Raw genomic sequence first — 18,354 nt, 5'->3', positions numbered from 1 at the left:
TGCCAATAAATGGCCACTCAGGAGTACAGAAGGGAAAACCCTAATTCTGTGGAACAAGGTAAGCACAGAACAAGAACTTTGTAATTGCCCTGTCTCACCTGACTCCAACTCTTGCTGCTCCTTTCCCATAACAGCCATCAATATTTAGAAAAGACAGATCAATAAAAATGAGGGTCAGGCGTTCATTTGGACAATAATAATCAATAATCACAGCATTGACCTGGAAATACAATTTAAAAAAACTTAAATGCAAGAAACTCTTAGTGCATCACTCTTTTTTATTAAAGTGCTTACTACTATGCTCCTCCAATGCCATTTATCTGAATTGTCAGCTATTTTTACAGAATTACAGAAAAATATTACCCATTTGTAGGTTTGTCTGGAGTTTAAAGGCATAATTTCTTTGGTAGCAGAGAAATAACTAAGGTTAAAAAAGCAACAGCAGTTACATTAAAGAGTTCTAATACCCCAACCAATTGTTTTATAGGTTTTCTGAAAGTTTACAATCTTTCTGCCTTGTCCCCTGTAACTGGAAAAAACTCTGATAAGAAAAGATCAGACACGAAATAAAGGAAATTATTTGCAGTGTACTATGATGGCATCTTTGCATGACAAGTACCTTCTTCCTTCTTATGGCTTTTTTCCTGTTTTATTTTAGCCATATTTGCTAACCTTTTGCTAAATCCAGCAGTTCAAATATGCTTTATCACCTATGTCTCCAAATAAGAATAAAACACATTAGGAGCACTGTGCCAGTTTTGACAGGCTTGGCTTACTGTAGTATTTTAATGCAATAGAGAAGACTGATGGTAACACATCACAGACATGGAACAGTGCAGAGCTATCAAAAGGTGCCTGAAGAGAACCAGGTGAGAGTCACAAAGTGAGAGAGTGAGAGTTACAGAGTGCAGCAGCAAAACATCTCATCTGTGGAAGAGGGTTAGAGAACCCAGTCTATTTAGGAGATAAAAGATGGAAGATATTTACAATAACCTAAATCAGAAATTGTTTTCCTAAGAAACTCAGTCTAGAGAGAGTTCCTGAATAACAGCATGACCAGATTACTACTAGATGACGTTATATTCCAAGTACACTGGGCAGTTATTCTAATTACTTAATTGCTTTTATGCTTCTGTCTTTGAATGCAGACATCCAAGGTCTATCTAAGAAATATGGGGAGTAAAAGCTGTTTCAATAGTGAAAACTCCTAGCTTGTCCTGCAGACAAGCACACAATTTTCTTTTTCCCATTACCACGTCCTTTTCCAGCAAGGACAGGAAAATTACATCCTCCAGGTTTTTGTGCTGCAGTACTCTCTGGAGGATATCTGAAAACGGATACCTATTTCCAGTAGCCTGTACACAGGATTTTACCCACCTTGCTGATTTTTATGCCCTCATTATTCACTAACCCCGTGAGCAGGACAGGGGTCCCAGCACTGCAAACTGTACCAAAAGCTGCTGGAAACCAAGGAGTTCTGCCTGAACAGAAAGGTGCTCTGGGCGAGCTGCACCATTGCTTTCACCTTCAGACAACCCTGTTCCTCTGTTCCCTTTGAGGGTGGATGCTTGGCATTCATCAGGTTCCTCAGCTTCCCTCCATAAATTGGCTGTCTGTTTTCAAGGGCAACAGTCCCCTCTCTGCACCAGTCTAAAAGGAGTTTTCTTGAATAGTTCTCAGTACTTGCAGTGGCTGAACCAATTTGTCCCTAGGTAAATTTGGCTAATAAAGCAGTTTAGTAGTTCAGCACATACTTAAACCAATCTGAATAGGAACACAAGTTCAGACTTCCCCCTTTCTCTCTTGGTAATCACAAAGTAATTTATCCCTTTCTGACTAGACAGCCAAGAATTTTTCCTCCCCACTAATACAGCTATATTCTGGCAGTTCCCTGAAACAGAGGTCTTCTAATCAATTTCTGTTAATTTGATAAATATAATCAAATAAATCAAGCACTAAAAAAGAAAAAAAAAATTACAAAATGCATCACTCTAAGTGCAGGGCCTTAAAAGCTCATTTAGTCTGGGCACTCTGCCCAACACTGAACTGCTGAAAGGGGAATCAATTCCATGCACCTTAGTGATGATCTTCTCTCTTAGAAAAGGCCTTTTTATGAGATCAGATGTTGTGAAATAGCTGCAGCTCTGTTCCAGATGATGAAATTAGAAACCTTAGTGCTATTTTTTCAGGTGCTGGTAGTTCTGCATTATCTATGCTTTCAGCTTACTCCTAACTCAAAACACTGATACGGATTCCCAGTGTTGGATATTATTACCACAGCAGTCTCAAAGATATTCTAGCTAGAGTAAGGATGAAAAGGCTAAATGATGAATTGGAAGCACCAATGGTAGATAATGGGATAGAGATTCAGATTTCCTAATGATATCTATTGCCAGTAGGATCTTCAGGATCAAGGAGATAGGAGCTAATCATCTCAGACAGGCTATCCACCCAGAGGTTTGGAGTTTTTATTATTGTTGTGCTTGACCTTACAAGCTATTAATAAACTCCAGGTAATTACGCCATTTGTTGGTACAATTCAGACATGTTCACAAGAGAGAAGGTGAATCACTACAAAACCCAGCAGAGGAAACAGTGCTGCTGAAAGACCCAGACCCATTAAAAATATGAGGTCTGCTGGTATCTCCAGGAGGACTCCTGGAAGGAGATTAGCAGTGCAAGGGCTGATCTCTGGCGTGTGCCACTGCCGGCACATGGCTGCAGAGATCCAGCGTCTCAGGAGACACATGGCAGCAAGTTACAGCCACAGCAGCCCCTCCTGTCTCATCTTTGTGTAAGCTGATTAAGTGAGGTTGTTCTTTCATCTCTCCTTGGGTCCTCTACAAAGATCTGTTATGATGTCGGCTATTTTGGAAGCAGTAAACAAACGCCTTCATTTGCATGACAATGCAGCTAGAGTTCGGAGCAATTACGGTGTAAATTGATGGCAGAGTGTAAGGCACTGAAAGCATGCTGAACGTATAAATCAGGGCCGAACCTATGAATCAGGGGCTGCAATGGCACACCAAGGGCTCAGCTCCCCAGCAGGAGCCAAGGGAACAGCAGGTGGTTCCTTCCTTTGGAGCCTCGGGATTATGCGGGGATATGATACCCGAGGGCTCAGGAGGGAAAGGAGCAACAAGCAGCAATCAGGAAGGCACTGGCATTCACTAAATAGTCACTGAGGGATCCTTAAGAGTTTGTCATGTGATTTGATGCCTTTAAACCCAAAATCTTTGCTCCTTTGATGGCTTTCAACATAAGCTTTCTAATGACACGAGACACCCCTGGTTTCCACACAATGACACAATAACCAAAGAGCTCCAGGACAGAGGACAATTCCAATTCCAACCTGAATAAACAAGGAAGACAGAGGGGTGTGAAAGTATCATCGACAGAGAATGTATGAACATTTGCCCTACAGCTATTGACTGTAGATTAAGTTATCCAGGGTAGTGATATTCCATCTTAAAAAAAAGAAAAGATAGGAAGCACCACAGGAAAAGCTGTAAAAACCAGGTAAAATACTCATATATAATCCACTCAACTCTGAACAACAATGTCTTCTGAAAATATTTCACAGTTTGAATTTCAGCATAGAACAGAACCAACTCCTTTGTAAAAATTTAAATGAAACCCAGGAAAGACAAGAACAACTTAGGTGAGCCAAACTGATTGACCAGAAATGAAGAAACCAGTATTCTGTGGAAAAATTTGATTACAGGCTATAAAGATACAACCTGGAATAGGCACAAAGCTTTGAAACAAAAGTCTTGGAGGCAGAACCTAACAAGAGATGTCTTTGGTCTTCTTCTCTGCTATCTAGTGTACTGATATGCTTCTGTTAAAAAATTCAAATAGCACTATATTAGTACCAGACTATTTGTATGCATGAATGAATTTGTAGAGGTCCTGTAATTATCTTTAGCTGATCTCAAGGATGCTCGTTTTTCCAGATGAAATCATATGCTTAAGGATACAACTGAGTAATCTAAATATCAGAAATCACATTCAGTATTAAGGAAGGATCAGCAAAATGGAACACTCCACAGTGTGACCTCCTGCCTAAGTTTACTCAGCATATTTTCCTTCCCCAAGAGCATCAACAGACATTAAAAAAAATGTGGGGAAAACCTCCAGTGGCCCTGTTAATGAAACTGACAGAGGGAAGGAAACTAACACAAACATAAATTAAATGGAGATACAAATTCTTCTCTGACAGAGCTGTGCCATCAATTGAGTCAGAGCAGCCTTGGGGAAATCAACTTTTTGTCAGTCAATACTGGACAGTTTGGGAACTCCATTTGATCATGGTGCAGTTGGAGAAGCTGAAATCATCATCTACCCTCTGAAGTGTCAGGGAGGCACAGTAAATCATCTCCTGACTGCTACCAAGGGCCCAGGCCTTCATCAGCACTTACTTAAGACGTGCTTTAAAACAAAAAAAATTGGAGATTAGCTGACTGGAAGGCACTGCAGAACCAGAGCCATGCCTGGCTTTGCAGATCTTGCACAGGAAGAAAAAACTTTAATACCAATAATAATTGGAAGAGAAGCTTTCAAAGGAATGTCCTGCTGGTTTTGATTTTCAGATGCTTACTTTGGAGACCTTTTATATGAGCAGCATTCCTTTACCATCTTCTAGGAGTGACAAACTGGGTTTGCTACTCTAAGCCTTCCACAGCAAGAACAGACTGACCAAACAGGTTCCAGGAATTCCTTCTTATTTCTTCTCACCCAAGGTTTAAAATGGCTGCACCTACTGATCAAACTGTAATACAAACATTGTTTTGCTTCTTTTACTGAAATAGTATAAAGCATATAAGCAGCTCCTTTACAGTTCTCCCCCAGGCTTTCACATCAAGTGTATTTCTCATTTATTTTGATATATTCAAAATTAACAAATCAAAATTCTCTTTCCCAGCCTCATTATGTGTGGTAAACACTTGATGAAGGTCTGAGCAATAACACAAGATTCTCAACTCAGCTTGCAGAGATTCCAGGACCTTAGGACAATTCTCTATTCCCAATCTCTCTGATGCAAAATAAGGACAGAGGAAAATTTTAAGAGTGCATTTGGGAAGATAAGTCTCAGCTACATTAATTTAAAGTTTGTTCAATTTTAATTACAACATTTGAAATGAGATAACACAACACCATAGAGAGGAACTCTAGCAATGTGCCAAATGTTTTTATAATTCACCACAATATCCTCACATCCTGCTGTTCAGCTTACAGTGATTTTTCGTTTGCCAGCCAGTAATACCACTCTAATCACCTACTATATTTGAATTTTCCCCCTAAGAACTATATATTTTATATTATTAGCACTCCTGTACAGAACTGTAATAATAGTTCCATTTCTTTAATTTAATTTTCTAGCTAGGAAAAAGGTATTTGAATGTGCAAAACCTTACAACAAATTCTGAGAATTGGAAGTTCAGAGTGAAAACCCCCACCATTTGCTCAGTCAGTGGTGTGCCCACATTTCTGTGGGGTCTGAACACCAGCAGGGCACCAGCTGTGATCCATCAGGGTGATCCACACAGCCATGAGACAAAGGGTAAGAGAAAAACATGTACAAAAATGAGGAAAAAATGTAAAAATATACCGAAGGAAAGGCATGTTTGCCTCTGAGTTTCCAAACTGCCCAGAGGAGAATTAGGAAACAGGACCTTGAAGATACTTCTGCCAGCTTTTAGTTCTAGTTTCTAAGCTATTACAACTTCCCAGTATCACTTAGCATTTCAAGCCTGAGAAATGCCTTTCCAGTTTATAGAGCCTTGAGGAATGATGGGCCTTATCTTTTCACAAGTATTGCCGAGATGAGGCAGGCACCAAAGCTGTGCTTCATCTGCAAAACATTCACAACTGTGCCACTGATTCTGATGGGATTTTCAGTTTTGAAATGTTGCACTGCTAAATGACTATTTACAAATGAAGAAAAAGAACAGAGACTTGCACAGTTCTTGGTGAAAAATAATATGTTTGACAAATTTGATGAGATATAAATCTAGAAAATAAATATAAATGCATGGTATTTTGTCTTTCTAATGGTGTGGTCCTACTACTGCCCAGTTTACATTACAGTCTACTTATAAGTCCAGCAGCACAAACCCATATTTTATTCCTTTATCACTTACAATTCAAGCTGCTGCATTCACTTCCATCGAAAAACTCTTTGGGCTGCTTTATCAGTTTGAATCTCTGCTTGGAAATACGATGTGATCTATGAGGCACTGCACAGTGTTTCTGATATCACCTATCTCTTAGGTTCCTTGCAAGATTTTCTCTCCTTTTCTTGGTAGCTAAAGCAGTTTGCTTTAGATTTCTGAGATTACTGTCTCAGTCCTGAAACAGAAAATACTGATCTTTGCTCCTAAACAGCCAGTGTTTCTCTAAACCTTCCAAAGCCAATGTAAAGACTCGACCTACAAGGATGTTGTATTAATTCCTGACACTCACTAAGCTCATTATTCTGATATATAAAATAGTGAAAGGCTTACACCTTGTTTCTTCTGGTTTTCCCTTTATCAATTTTTCTTATTTATTACACAGGTTTTCATGCAGTCTGAAGTACAGTTGGGAGGGACGCTTTCTGTCTGGTCAAGCTTTTCTTATTATCTCCAGCCTCAAGTCATCTCCACTGATGTCAGTAAAAGACTCAACTTCAAGCACTGGATTTGTTGCCTAATTATCAAAGGCCTTTAGTTCAGTTGCATCTTTTTACCAGAAAGGCTCAAAGGCTCCATTCACTTTACATGTGTGGCCAACTGGCTCCAGTTCTTTCAAATAAAGGTTATTTGTCTGAAATGCACCTTCTCCACTTTTTACCACCCAAGATGCTTGAGAACAGGTTAAATATTTACTTTTAATAACAAGAATTGCCAGTCCTATAAAAATACTCTTGAGAAGCTATTCAAAGAGTCATTTTACCTAAAAAGAAAAACTGAAAATGCGTTTCTACCATAATACAGCAAGGACACATTTTCAGATTATTAGTACCAAAGGTACATTAGCTGCAACACCTGAAATTCATTAGGACACACACTGAACAATATTTTCAGCTTGAACAAATAACTTATTGCATATGTTCATATTTTTAAAATACTTGAGCAACCTTATGTTCCATAAATATAGCTCCCAGCTAGTTGTCTTCTTCAGGATGAAATGTAAATGCATTTCTCATTACACTAATGAAGGCAGTGCTTCAGTGCATTTGAAGGGTTGCCAAAATACCAATACAGGCGTTGAAACAAAATCATTTGTCAATAGCATGAGACAAGGGCACGGCTGTTATTAGTAATGATAAATGGGTAGAAAGTCCTTTAGCTCAGTCCAAAATCCTGATAAAGACTGACTACAGAAATACCACATGGTCCTCTCCTTCAAGTCATACCAGGGGCTGTGGTGTTTGATTAATAACTTGGGGTTTATAAATAGAAATTTTTGGGCAAAGTCAACTGCGAATCACAGCATAACTACTTCTACCTAAAATTTCATTGGGATTATTTGGCAACCTAAAATTATTTTCTGGAAATATTCCACTGATTGCTCCCAAGAAAAGGCCAATATTTAATGGGAGTTAGGGCAGTTGGCTGCTGCCAGGTTTGATTTTCTACATGCAAAACAGCAAACAATTCCTAAACTCAGAACTGCAGTGAAACATCGCAAGGTGTTTTAAATTGCAAACCATTCTGCACCACTGGGTTTGTGAAGGAGTGTTTTTAGGATCTTTCATTGAGCAAAATTCCACAAGATCTTAGGGTAAACATGCGATTTATTACTAATGGCAATAAAAATGGGTACTATTAAATACCATTTATGACTATAAAATGCAAAATTCCATTTTGTTTCCAACTAGCACTGGATAACGCAGCCCTAACCACTTTTTTGTACACTGGGAGCAATTTCAACCATGACAACCCTGAAATCTGAAGTCTTCCATTCACCACTTACATACTAAATTTACCAAGAGGATTGCAGGAAATACTTATTTTTCCCTTTTCTGCAACAGTAGATAAACTTCTGAAAGTGGAGGAGGAGGAGGAAGAGGAGAGTTACCTAAAAGGTATTTGTCAACTACAGTAATTATGAGACTGCTCAGGCACATAATTTGAGCTCCAAATACATTTACAAGGAAAATGAAAACTTATAACTAAAATTTTGTGTCTATAATACCTAGGCTTATTATTTAATATATGTATCTTGTAATAAATCAAAACATTGAGATATCACTCAGAAAGTTTACTGCAAAACAACAGTTCCTATTTGGGTTGAATTATATCAGCTCCAGCTCCCCCTGGATATATTTTATCCAGGCATAAAAGAAATTGAATAGAGTTCAAAAGGGATCTATCTTTGAGAAGTAATTTAATAACAAATACCCGTGTCACAGTAAAATTTCTCCTATTCAGATAATGAGTGGCCTCCCAGCTTTTGTACAAATACATGGCACCACAAAGAGAAACAAAATCCTTATCTGAAATAATTTAAATACCAATTAATTTCTAACCTTAAAAACCAGAGTTGGATAGAAACACTGGCCCAAAGAAAAATCCAAGATAATAATGGAAATACACTGATTTACACATAACATAGCAAAAACCATTCACCTGCTCTATGAAATGTACTCAGTACAAACATTCCTTGTTTGGTAGGAGGCTGTTATTAAACTAGATTGGTATTGACAGCTCTCTCTGTGGAGAGTCATTACAGGTGAATTACAGTGACAGTTTTTGTTGGGATTGACTGTCATTATAAAGTGTCTTTATTCGGTTGATTAAAACTCCCTGAATCTCCCACTCCATCACATTTTTCCCTATTGTTCTCAGTCTCAACTTAAATATTTTGAAATCATTTAAGCAGCTTATCCCCAATAGGAAAAACTTATCTTTTCTCATATTTTTGAAAGAGTAGGTGTAAAAGTGAGGTTTTGGGTTGTTTTTATCTTGCATTTAAAAAGAGAGGCATGGACATCACACCTTATTCCCTAGGATTTTCTGCCACTTAACCCACATTTTTAAGAACCTGCAGAGATACACAGAACTGTGTCATACAGAAAATGACAGAAGTTGGCAAAAAGCTGGAAAATATCCTTGTCAACCATATTTACAAGTCCTACCAGTCTCCCTAAAAATTTGCATTAACACCTTGTCCGAAACGTGGCATCAAAAGATCTTTTTAAAAGTCCATCTTTCCTGCAGAAAACACCCTGTCTTCTTGCATTACTTATAGACTTTAAAAGATGTTATTAGAGAAGAACAAATCAAAGAGTGGCAATTTCATTAGATTAAAAATTCTTTTACGATTATTTTTTCACTTCCCCCACCTGCCCCGCACTTGACCTATGATTCAGTGGAACCCCATAAAAATTCTGCAATTTCATGTGGAGGAATCATTCTTGCACAGAACTGTGCATCTAGAATTTCCTTAAGATATGCAGCCCAGAAGATGTGAATGAAGCACGAGTTTGAGATACTAATAATGTTACAGAACATGTACTGTCCAGGCAGCAGTTAGGGAGCCTCACCTTGGCCCAGCTCAGGCTCTTATACAGGTCTAAAAAGCAGCATTCCTTTATTTATAAAGAGAGTTCATAACTAAAGTTTTCTACATGTAGAAGCATATTACGAAGTAGTAAAATTGTAAGTTTTAAACTGAGTTATTTCAATGTGGTTTGCTTGAATAAGGAATAATCTCCTCACTCAAGATCTGCACTGGTGTCTTTCAGCAGACACTTCCCGAGGACTGCAGGTGGTGGAACTCAGAGCAGCCTTCATCTAGCAAACGACCTGCAGCTTAATCTCCCCTGGCTACAGGCAAGAAAACATAAAACTTTGAATTAAATCCAAGAGTACCAAGCACCAAGACAGTCTGCATTTGCCTTTTCTCCTTTTCAGCCTGCCCAGCAAAGACTTCACCCTGAGCTGCAGAGCGGAGTTTTTCACAGGTCACCCCTGAGCAAAGGGTGTTTCACATTGCCAGTAATCGGAAATTCAGATTAGCCAGTGGGATTTCAGTTCCCAGATAGAAATCTGTCAATTGCCCTGAAGTTGTTTATGCAAATCCCCGGCTGTTCACACTAGTGGTACCAGGGAAGTCGATGACTGGTTTTGCATGACAAAGGGAGCACGGGAGCCTCTTTAGCCACTTTTTTTCAAGTGGAAGGGAACCCATAATTGTCTCCCTACTGCACAAATCCTCTGTGGATCAGCAAAACAGATAAAGATCTTTTGGGGGATTTAGACCTTTTGATTAGTGATAGAAGTAAGCTGTACCATGCCAAGGACAAGGGCTTGAGTTCATCATCATCTGCCGTAAGGGAGATCCTGCGATGCACATAGTATGCACAGTGATGGACAAAGGGTTACGGATTTGGACACACTGGTGTCCAGGAAATGCGTCACTAAAAAAACACAACAACTTTTTAAAACGGCAAAAAAAGCCCCACATCAACAAACCCGGTATGTTCATGCCATCAATAACAGGAGGCATTCAGAGGCTAAGAGGTTAATCATTTCAAGCTGATACATCACTGAACTTTGGTGAAAATCGGCAATGGCTTCATACAGGGATTTTTGGCAACACCATTTGATATTCATTTGCCTCTAAGGTATGTTTAAAATGATGATCTGTCTCACCTTATGTTGGCTTTCTGCTCCCTCCTCTCATGGGGAAGTGGGAAATATGTATTTTTCTTGTCAAGTTCATGAAGCAGTCAAGTCACAGGGACCAGATAAATAAAGGGATGAGACGAGGCTATCGATAATTACTTTCCCACCAGCAGAAATCTGTACCTCCTGACAACTCAGAAATAAGGCCCTGCCCTTCAGTTAACAGCACTTTCAATAAACCACATACTAAGCATTTACTGAGGATTCTGATATGCATGAATGCTCATGGCAATTCAGCTCTCCTGTCTGACAAACACTCTGCCTGAGGGAGAGGTTACAGGTGTAATAGCTATATATATATATATATTAGATTGTTTATGTTACGTAGAGCCTGCCCAGCCCCATGCCCTTCTCTATCCAAATGCCTCCACAAACAGCAGCTAGATGGAACAAATGAGAGTGTGTAGCATACATTGTCAGCATCTGATGGATGTCCACTGGCCTAAGTGAAATGGATCTGTGGTCTCAGGAAATTTCCAGCTGGCCAGAATCCAAGCTGTAAAAAGCCATGACCACAACAAGCACTAAGTAGCACTCAGCAAGAGGCCAAGGCTAAGGAGGCTGCAGTTCCTTAGCCTAAGGAGGCTATAGCAGATCTCAGGCACTCGAGAAAACATGCTCCTTGCTGCTGAATGCACCATTTAATCATTCAAATAAAGCCGTGAGGTTTTATTTTTACGGTTCCAAACTTAATTTTCACTTTGGTTTTCAGGGCTGCACGTTGCAGGTATTTCCCTTCACATAAAGGTCACGTTGGATTTTCAGGATTCCCCAGCACAGCAGTCCTGCCAGAGCTGGTTTCTAACACATGTGAGGCTACAGTGAACACCATCAGTGTGAAACCTCCCGAGGAGCTCAGTGCTCAGGAACAGGGAAATGGTAAGAGAGGGAAGTGAGGATAAGAGGGCAGATCTAACCCTGAGCTCAGAATAAGAGCTGGAATGGTTTAACACATGGTGATACCAAATCCCTCTGACCCCAGTTCCAGGAGTAGGAGGCTGATTCAACTACAATGAGAATGATAAAAGAAAAGACAGAAAATGGCAAATGAAATGACTGATGGATGTGCAGGAGATGACTTTATAGACCTGGAGCTGCTGTAGCTACTGTACAGAGAGCTTTGGAAACTGAGAAGTGAGACAGGTGTTTTGATAAGTACAACAGAAAGGTTTGCAGTTTGATACAGAACAGATATTGATTCTAATCATTGCAGGTGCAGAGAGAACATTGCAGCTACCCATCCTAATTACTTAGCAGTTAAGCCACGTTCATTTGAAGGCTTAATACATGTTTTTCAAGAAAGAAAATATACGGTTATTCTTAATAGCCCTGGTCTTTTCCATGATCAAAAGGCAGTTTGGTTCCAAGCACCGTTTGCTATTGGTAATAGTATTTTTGTCTTTTAATTAGCATTTCATTAGTAAAATGAATAAACAGTTTTAATTTGGAAACACAACTGTCTTGAACAGCACATAATCCTTGATACAGATGGAGTGAAAATAAGATGCAACTGAGTCATTACTTTGCCACTGAGTACATTTTGCCATGCTGGTACTCAACAGTCCTGCTGTGGTGATGAAAAGAAGAAAAGTTTCTTCGAGGGTGCCCACGGCATAACAACAAAGATAGAGAGAGAAGAAAATTGAAAGGCCAAAAAAAAGAGAAAAATGATGCTTCATCTCGGTTGGTCTGTCCCAAATTGAAAGCTTAATTAAGCAGCAGACTGATTACTTGAGCAGTACATATAGGAAAAATAAAACCAAACACACAAACCCCACAGGTTTTGATTGGATCTGTTCTTCCCTGCATTTCCAGGCGGGCTGCACTTCAGCCAGGGACAGCAACATTCTCCATGACAATCCAAAAGGAAGTGCCTGGGTGTCGTGGCTAAGAGCTGCCTTTGGGAATGTCTGAACCCTGAAGTGCACTCCTGGCTTTGGAGAGGGGTCCTGGAGGGCTGCTGTGGGCAGCAAAGGAGCTAGTATATATAGATATAGATATATATATACACACCCACACACATACATACATTATTGAATTAACTGTAACCTGCTATTTTATCACCTCTACCTGACTAGCTGGTAACAGAATGTCACAGTCATGCTCCACTAGAACCAAAAGAAGAGAAAGATGCTGGGATTCTGGATATTTATTGTGACCTAGCAGCCCAAGTGCTACTGATGTATTAAAGGAGAGAAGAGAGTTGGAGTAACAATCAGAGGAAAACAAGAAGCAAAATTAAAATCTCTAAGATGCAAACACTAATGAGAAAACTTTCAATGTACATTTCTGAAAGGGATTGGTATTAAAATTTTCATAAATATAATCCTGTCTGCTGATATAAATCGAAGTATAATATTCACCTATGCTCCTGAAGCACATCTATATTTGGATACTTCACACAGCAGGCTGGAAGCAGTTATAATGCTATTTCTCAATATATTCTGCAGCTTTTTTTTTTTAATTACTTAAATACCTCCAAGTTCTTCGAATTTATTACATATTAATATTCTGATTTTAAAAGTGTAGAAATTAGGTTCCCATGCCTAGTCCCCGTATGATAAAAGCAGCCAGGTACATTTTTAAAAAGCATTAGCTCTCCAGCTCCAAGTAAGTTTGCAGAGTTTTGCTTTAGGCAACTCAATCTCAGACTTCAGGCACACAAACCCCAGCTTCTAATACTTTAGTATTTATGTTATATTTCAAATTGATTTGTATTAAGCCACTTACCAGCAGTCCTGACATAATAACTTCCTAATACTCTACTATTCATCACTTCCAAAAAAAAAAAAAAGTTATTTTTAGTTTACCAAGCGCCAAGATTCGTGTCCTGGAAAGAGAAGTGTTCCTGCCCATGGCAGCAGAACCCCCTCAGCAAAGGTCAGCAGCAGAGCTCAGCAGCTGGCCCTGAATTTCAAGTGGCAATTGTGGAGCTCCCAGTCAGTGGTACAGATGTCGGGACTGTAATCACGGGCAATTCCTGTCACTGTTCCAGGACATGTCTCCAAGTGGCCACTTGCCAATGGCACAGCACAGCTGAGGATGCTCTGCTCCCACTTACGCTGTGGGACAATCAGCATTCCCTTGTGAGAAGGTGAAGCCTGGATGGAAGGGTTAGGGCTGCCACCACACACCTGCAAGTCCCCCGGAATCATCTTTCTGAGGGTGGGCTTTTCCTGCCAGAGAGGACAGATGTTGTCTTAGGTAAAGTGATTTACCCCTAGTCACCACCAAGTTCTACACAGAAAAAAGGCAGATGGAAGTTGTAGGTGCACGTGGAAATTGTCAGTTAAAGCTGGGGCATCTCTGTACAGAAAGGCAGCAGCATGCAAGAGCCACGACAGGCAGTCTCTTCCCTTTTTTTGTCCCTTTGCTGGTGAGCTGCAAAATGTTCCTGTTAGGGTGAGATGACCTTGTCAAAGTGATATATTTATTACCAAAGAGCTCATCTCTTCTACTCGTGTACAAGAGCACACAGATGAGGCCCCATGATTAGTGGCAGCAAAGAAATAATGATTTGTTTCTATTTTTCTACTAGCTGTGGTGGCAGGTAGAGCTCAAACCTCTCACCAGCCTACATATGTCTACTTCAAAAGAGAACCTTTTTTCTTTTTTTTTTAAGAGAGAAAGAAGGCAAATTATTGGAATATTTAGCAGAAAATGTTGCAGACTAATTTACATGGAAGCAGAGAGGGAAAAGGGAGAGCTTTGGGGAGGACATAACAAGTATGGAGAGATAAAAGCATAAGGGAAGGAAAGAGAATGCTAGCCCATAAACCATCTCATGTACATTGGAGGAGAGGAAAAAAAAAATCTTCATTTGGTGTTTGGTTGTCAGTGAAATCATAAAAACTCAGAGAGCTATATAATCTATAATAAGGTGGTTCATCTTGTCTTTTATGGCTTTGCTGACAGGTATAGCAGATTCAAATCTTTCCTTACAACAAACTGGGAATAATTTTACAGCCACGCTCTCCTTTCTTCCTCCCCTTACCTTGACACCCCTCCTTCAGTTAGTGCTGCCACGGACGTTACAAATGACTCCCTTGTCTAACCAACATCTCTCCAACCACAGAAGAGAAGAGGCCAACACCCCTCTCCCTTTGGAACTCCAGCCCTCCCACATCACCCACTGGTCTCCCCTCTCCCAGAAGACCCCAAACTTGAACTTTCCATTACCTTTTGTTACTGTGTAGCAATACATCTCTAACACAGAAAACTCTTCCTCTATGTGATGTGAAAATAACATAAAATATTCATAACCAAAAATAACAGGCTGGTGACCTGTTATTTTATTTAGTACCCATATTCACATCCCTCCCCAGCAGTCATTTAGCAATCTGTCAAAAATTATGGCGTAGTAAGTGCCTGGATGCCAAAGGCTTCCTTGTGCAGGCTGAAGTTGCTTTTCCCCTCTCTTTCAAGAGCAGACAATCAGTCACGTTCTGGACTAAACTAATCAAGTCTCTGACTCCAGTCCATTCTTGAGGATTTCATGTTTTATGATGATGCTGATAAGAGATCTGCTCTTCCCAGGAGGGCTGCACTGCAGGGAGTGCAAGAACAAGAGCTGTCTCATATGCAAGCCACACCAGCACCCACTTGCATCAGACTTTCTACATTCAGCAGGACAGGGCAAAGGAGTGCTCTGGGCAAAGATGACTTCAGGGAATCTGATACTGTAACAGGGAAATACTGTAACAAGTGGTATTTCTTACCACTGCTAAACACACATCTCACTGAAACACACAGCCAGAAAAAAAATCTCATTAAATGTTTTGGAAAACAGGGATTTAGATTTGAGTACTTCTTCTCAGGCTGTATCCCATGGCCAGAAGAAAAGACAAACTGTCTCAGATGTTCTAATATCGTTAAACAAAACCTAAGAAGCATATTACAAACCAGATACACAGAGCATGATGTTTTCAAAACATTTAGCAGTATGTTCATTATATTTTGGTGTGAATCACTGCACAAGTGGCAGTTAAGTAGAGTGCAGTATAACCAATGAAGAGAAAGGTAGAATTTAATTTGTTACTTGTAAATTCTCTCTTATTGTAATCTGTCAGAAATCCAAGGAAAGGAACAGAAAGATTTTTTTTCATCATCATTTTCATAAAATGCATTTTATACTGCTATTTCCTGTGAAAGGGAGTGGCATGTACTTTATTGTGGCTGCTATGCAGAAGTATTAAACATTTGTTCCTGAAAAATGATATAAATTATGATGTAGTTAATGACAACAGCTGGGAATGGTGACAGGGAAGGGCAGAGAAAGAAGAGGCTGGTGGAACACTTTCATCCAAATGTTACACAGATCCACTTTAACATGATTTAAAGAGGTACATATAGGGCTGCTTAGGTGAGCATCACCATGCCTTTGCTTTTCAACAGTCAGAAAAGGTGATTTGGAAAAGGAGAATTAGAAAAACTTAGAAACAGTTAATCTATACAAGTGTTGCAGAGAGGAACAACATCCCTGAGGAAAGATGGAAAGGTACACATGGGACAAGGAGGCAGAGTGAACAGAAAAAAATGCTGGTATTTCAAGAGGAAGCAGTCATTACATGTCACTACAGGTAAAAACAGGTAAATATATTTATGTGGAAGCCTTATATTAAGTATCTTAGAAAAAAAATCCAGTACATGGAGCTGAAAGATTCCCAGTCAACTTTACTTTTACTACATCAGTCATCATTCAGATCTTGAGAATGTTTTAGACAAGCAAAGCCATTGTCAGTAAATTCTGAGATTATAAAAGTGTCAGTTTCTTAAAAAAGAATTATCTGTAACTGCATATGTATAAACTAACAACTACAAACACAGGATATATGAGATGTAGCATGTATTAAAAGGAGATCACTGACAAAAATTAAGAGTTCTCCACACCTGCAGCAATAATTTTTCCATTTGTTAGGTGGTATTGGGCCTTTCACAGTGGTGTGAAGTAGGCAGTGCCTCACTACCAGCAGTGCTCATTTCTGTTAGAACACAGACTGTGGAGAGCACTGCTTGCAAAATTACTGTCACATCTCCAGAGCCCAGGCTGAAGAAAGCCCTAATTAATCTCACCATCACTTTGAGAACAAGAGCAAGAGTTGCAGAACAGTGATGAAGGCATGAAGAAAAAGCCACAGATATGACTGAAAACTCAAAGCATAATCTCTCCTTACATAAGAGATTTAAGGTAGCAGGCAGTCTGAATATACCTTTTCCTCTCTTTTATTCCTGAGAATTAATAGTTTCTCCCTAGATACATGCATGATACACTCGGAAAGAAGAGATAAATACTGTATCTTCAGGGAAGGCGACAGGGATGGGAAATAGATTTCTGTGGAACTCTGCTGCTTTTCATGTTCTATCTCTGATGGCCATTTCTAGGCTGAAGATTTATTCCTTCCACACAACTGAAACATGTTCTGCAAGTAACAGACTTCTAGGTATGCATGTGCTAATTAACGAAATTGAAGGAATACTTTAACATTTGAGACAGTACTCAGCAAATTCACAAACTGGCATAGCCACACTGAGTGTAAGAGAGCAACACTAATTGAAACAAAGAGCTCATCAAAGTGACTGACTCGAAAATGCACACGAGAGAAGTGACCCCAGGAGCTACACATGGGCATAGTTTCCCTCTCAACCAGAACATAGTGCTACAAAGTGTAAAACCATTGCTGAGTGCAGTCTGGGCTAGCATTCCCATTGGCAAAATGACTCTGGGCTTCAGTGGAGGATTCTTCAGACATGAACACAATTAGCAATTTAAAACACATTGTAACACATCTAAATCAGGCACGAGCCACAGCATGAGCAGTGTAGTGTAGCACATGGCAAATGTTAGACAGTTACCAGCACAACAGGTCAGGGCATTCGCAGGTTTTTATGATGTATGTTTGTTACCAGAGAAGCCCAATGACCCAATTATGATTTTAACTCCTGTGTAAAACACAAGCTCCTACCTGTGCTCCTACCTGACAAGACATGTCATCAATCAAACATGAGCCTGCTTCAAGTGGCACACTCAGGAGCGAAGAGCTCATTGCAGGAACCATCAAGACCTTCACCCAGACAGCTGAACCAACAAGGGATGCCCCTAGGAAAGCTGATGTCATGGAATAGGCTGGTGGAGCTGTCTGGTGACCCAGCCGGTCTGCAGCACACCAGCACCTCTGCGTGCTTCCAGAGGGCAGCGGTGAGCAGATCCAGCAGACACACCCAGCAGCGAGCATGGCACTCACACCAGTGCCAGGCACGCCTCAGCGTCCAGCTTCCTCTCCTAACAGCGATCAGGGACAAGAACAACCTGCTAACAACCAGCCCGCGGGACAATTAACAGCTCGGTACGTTTGCTCTGAACTGCCTACACTATTAACAGAAACCACCATGCCATTATTCAGCTCTAAACCAGACTTTATCACTATTGTGACATTTGATGACAGCAGTTCCCTTCTGCAAGGATTTTATGGTGGTGCAATAGAAGCCACTTACCCAACCACTGAATTTCTGTTCTGTTATTCAAATGGTATGCTGTTACAAGTTGCTGCAATGCTAGTTCACCTAGCAATAATAACCATGTAAAAACATAAGCAATGGAATTGAATTAAATCAATCACTGGAGGATTGCTTTGGGGTTTTTTATTGGTTTGAAAGAATATGGGCAAGAAAAAAGCCCAGA

At 39.9% G+C, this 18,354-nt stretch overlaps 1 protein-coding gene across 11 annotated transcripts in view; it reads right to left on the bottom strand.

The window, feature by feature from the left end:
• The window catches only part of LOC146437682 (uncharacterized), a 135,457-nt gene that overhangs the window by 88,592 nt on the left and 28,511 nt on the right, over positions 1-18,354 (bottom strand). Inside the window, exon 4 of one of the 11 annotated variants that reach the window (XM_085057624.1) lies at positions 3,117-3,352. The exons of the other annotated variants lie outside the window; for them this stretch is intronic. The gene's annotated coding sequence lies outside the window, so the exon portion shown is untranslated. Of the gene's footprint in view, positions 1-3,116; positions 3,353-18,354 lie in introns of those variants that run through there. 11 annotated transcript variants of the gene reach the window in all.

This window comes from Lichenostomus cassidix, chromosome 4 (assembly GCF_008360975.1).
Source record: "Lichenostomus cassidix isolate B80296 chromosome 4, HeHo_3.0, whole genome shotgun sequence".
Taxonomy (NCBI): Eukaryota; Metazoa; Chordata; class Aves; order Passeriformes; family Meliphagidae; genus Lichenostomus; species Lichenostomus cassidix.
Note: the sequence above shows the minus strand (reverse complement) of the source record. Positions and strands in the feature narration are given on the sequence as shown.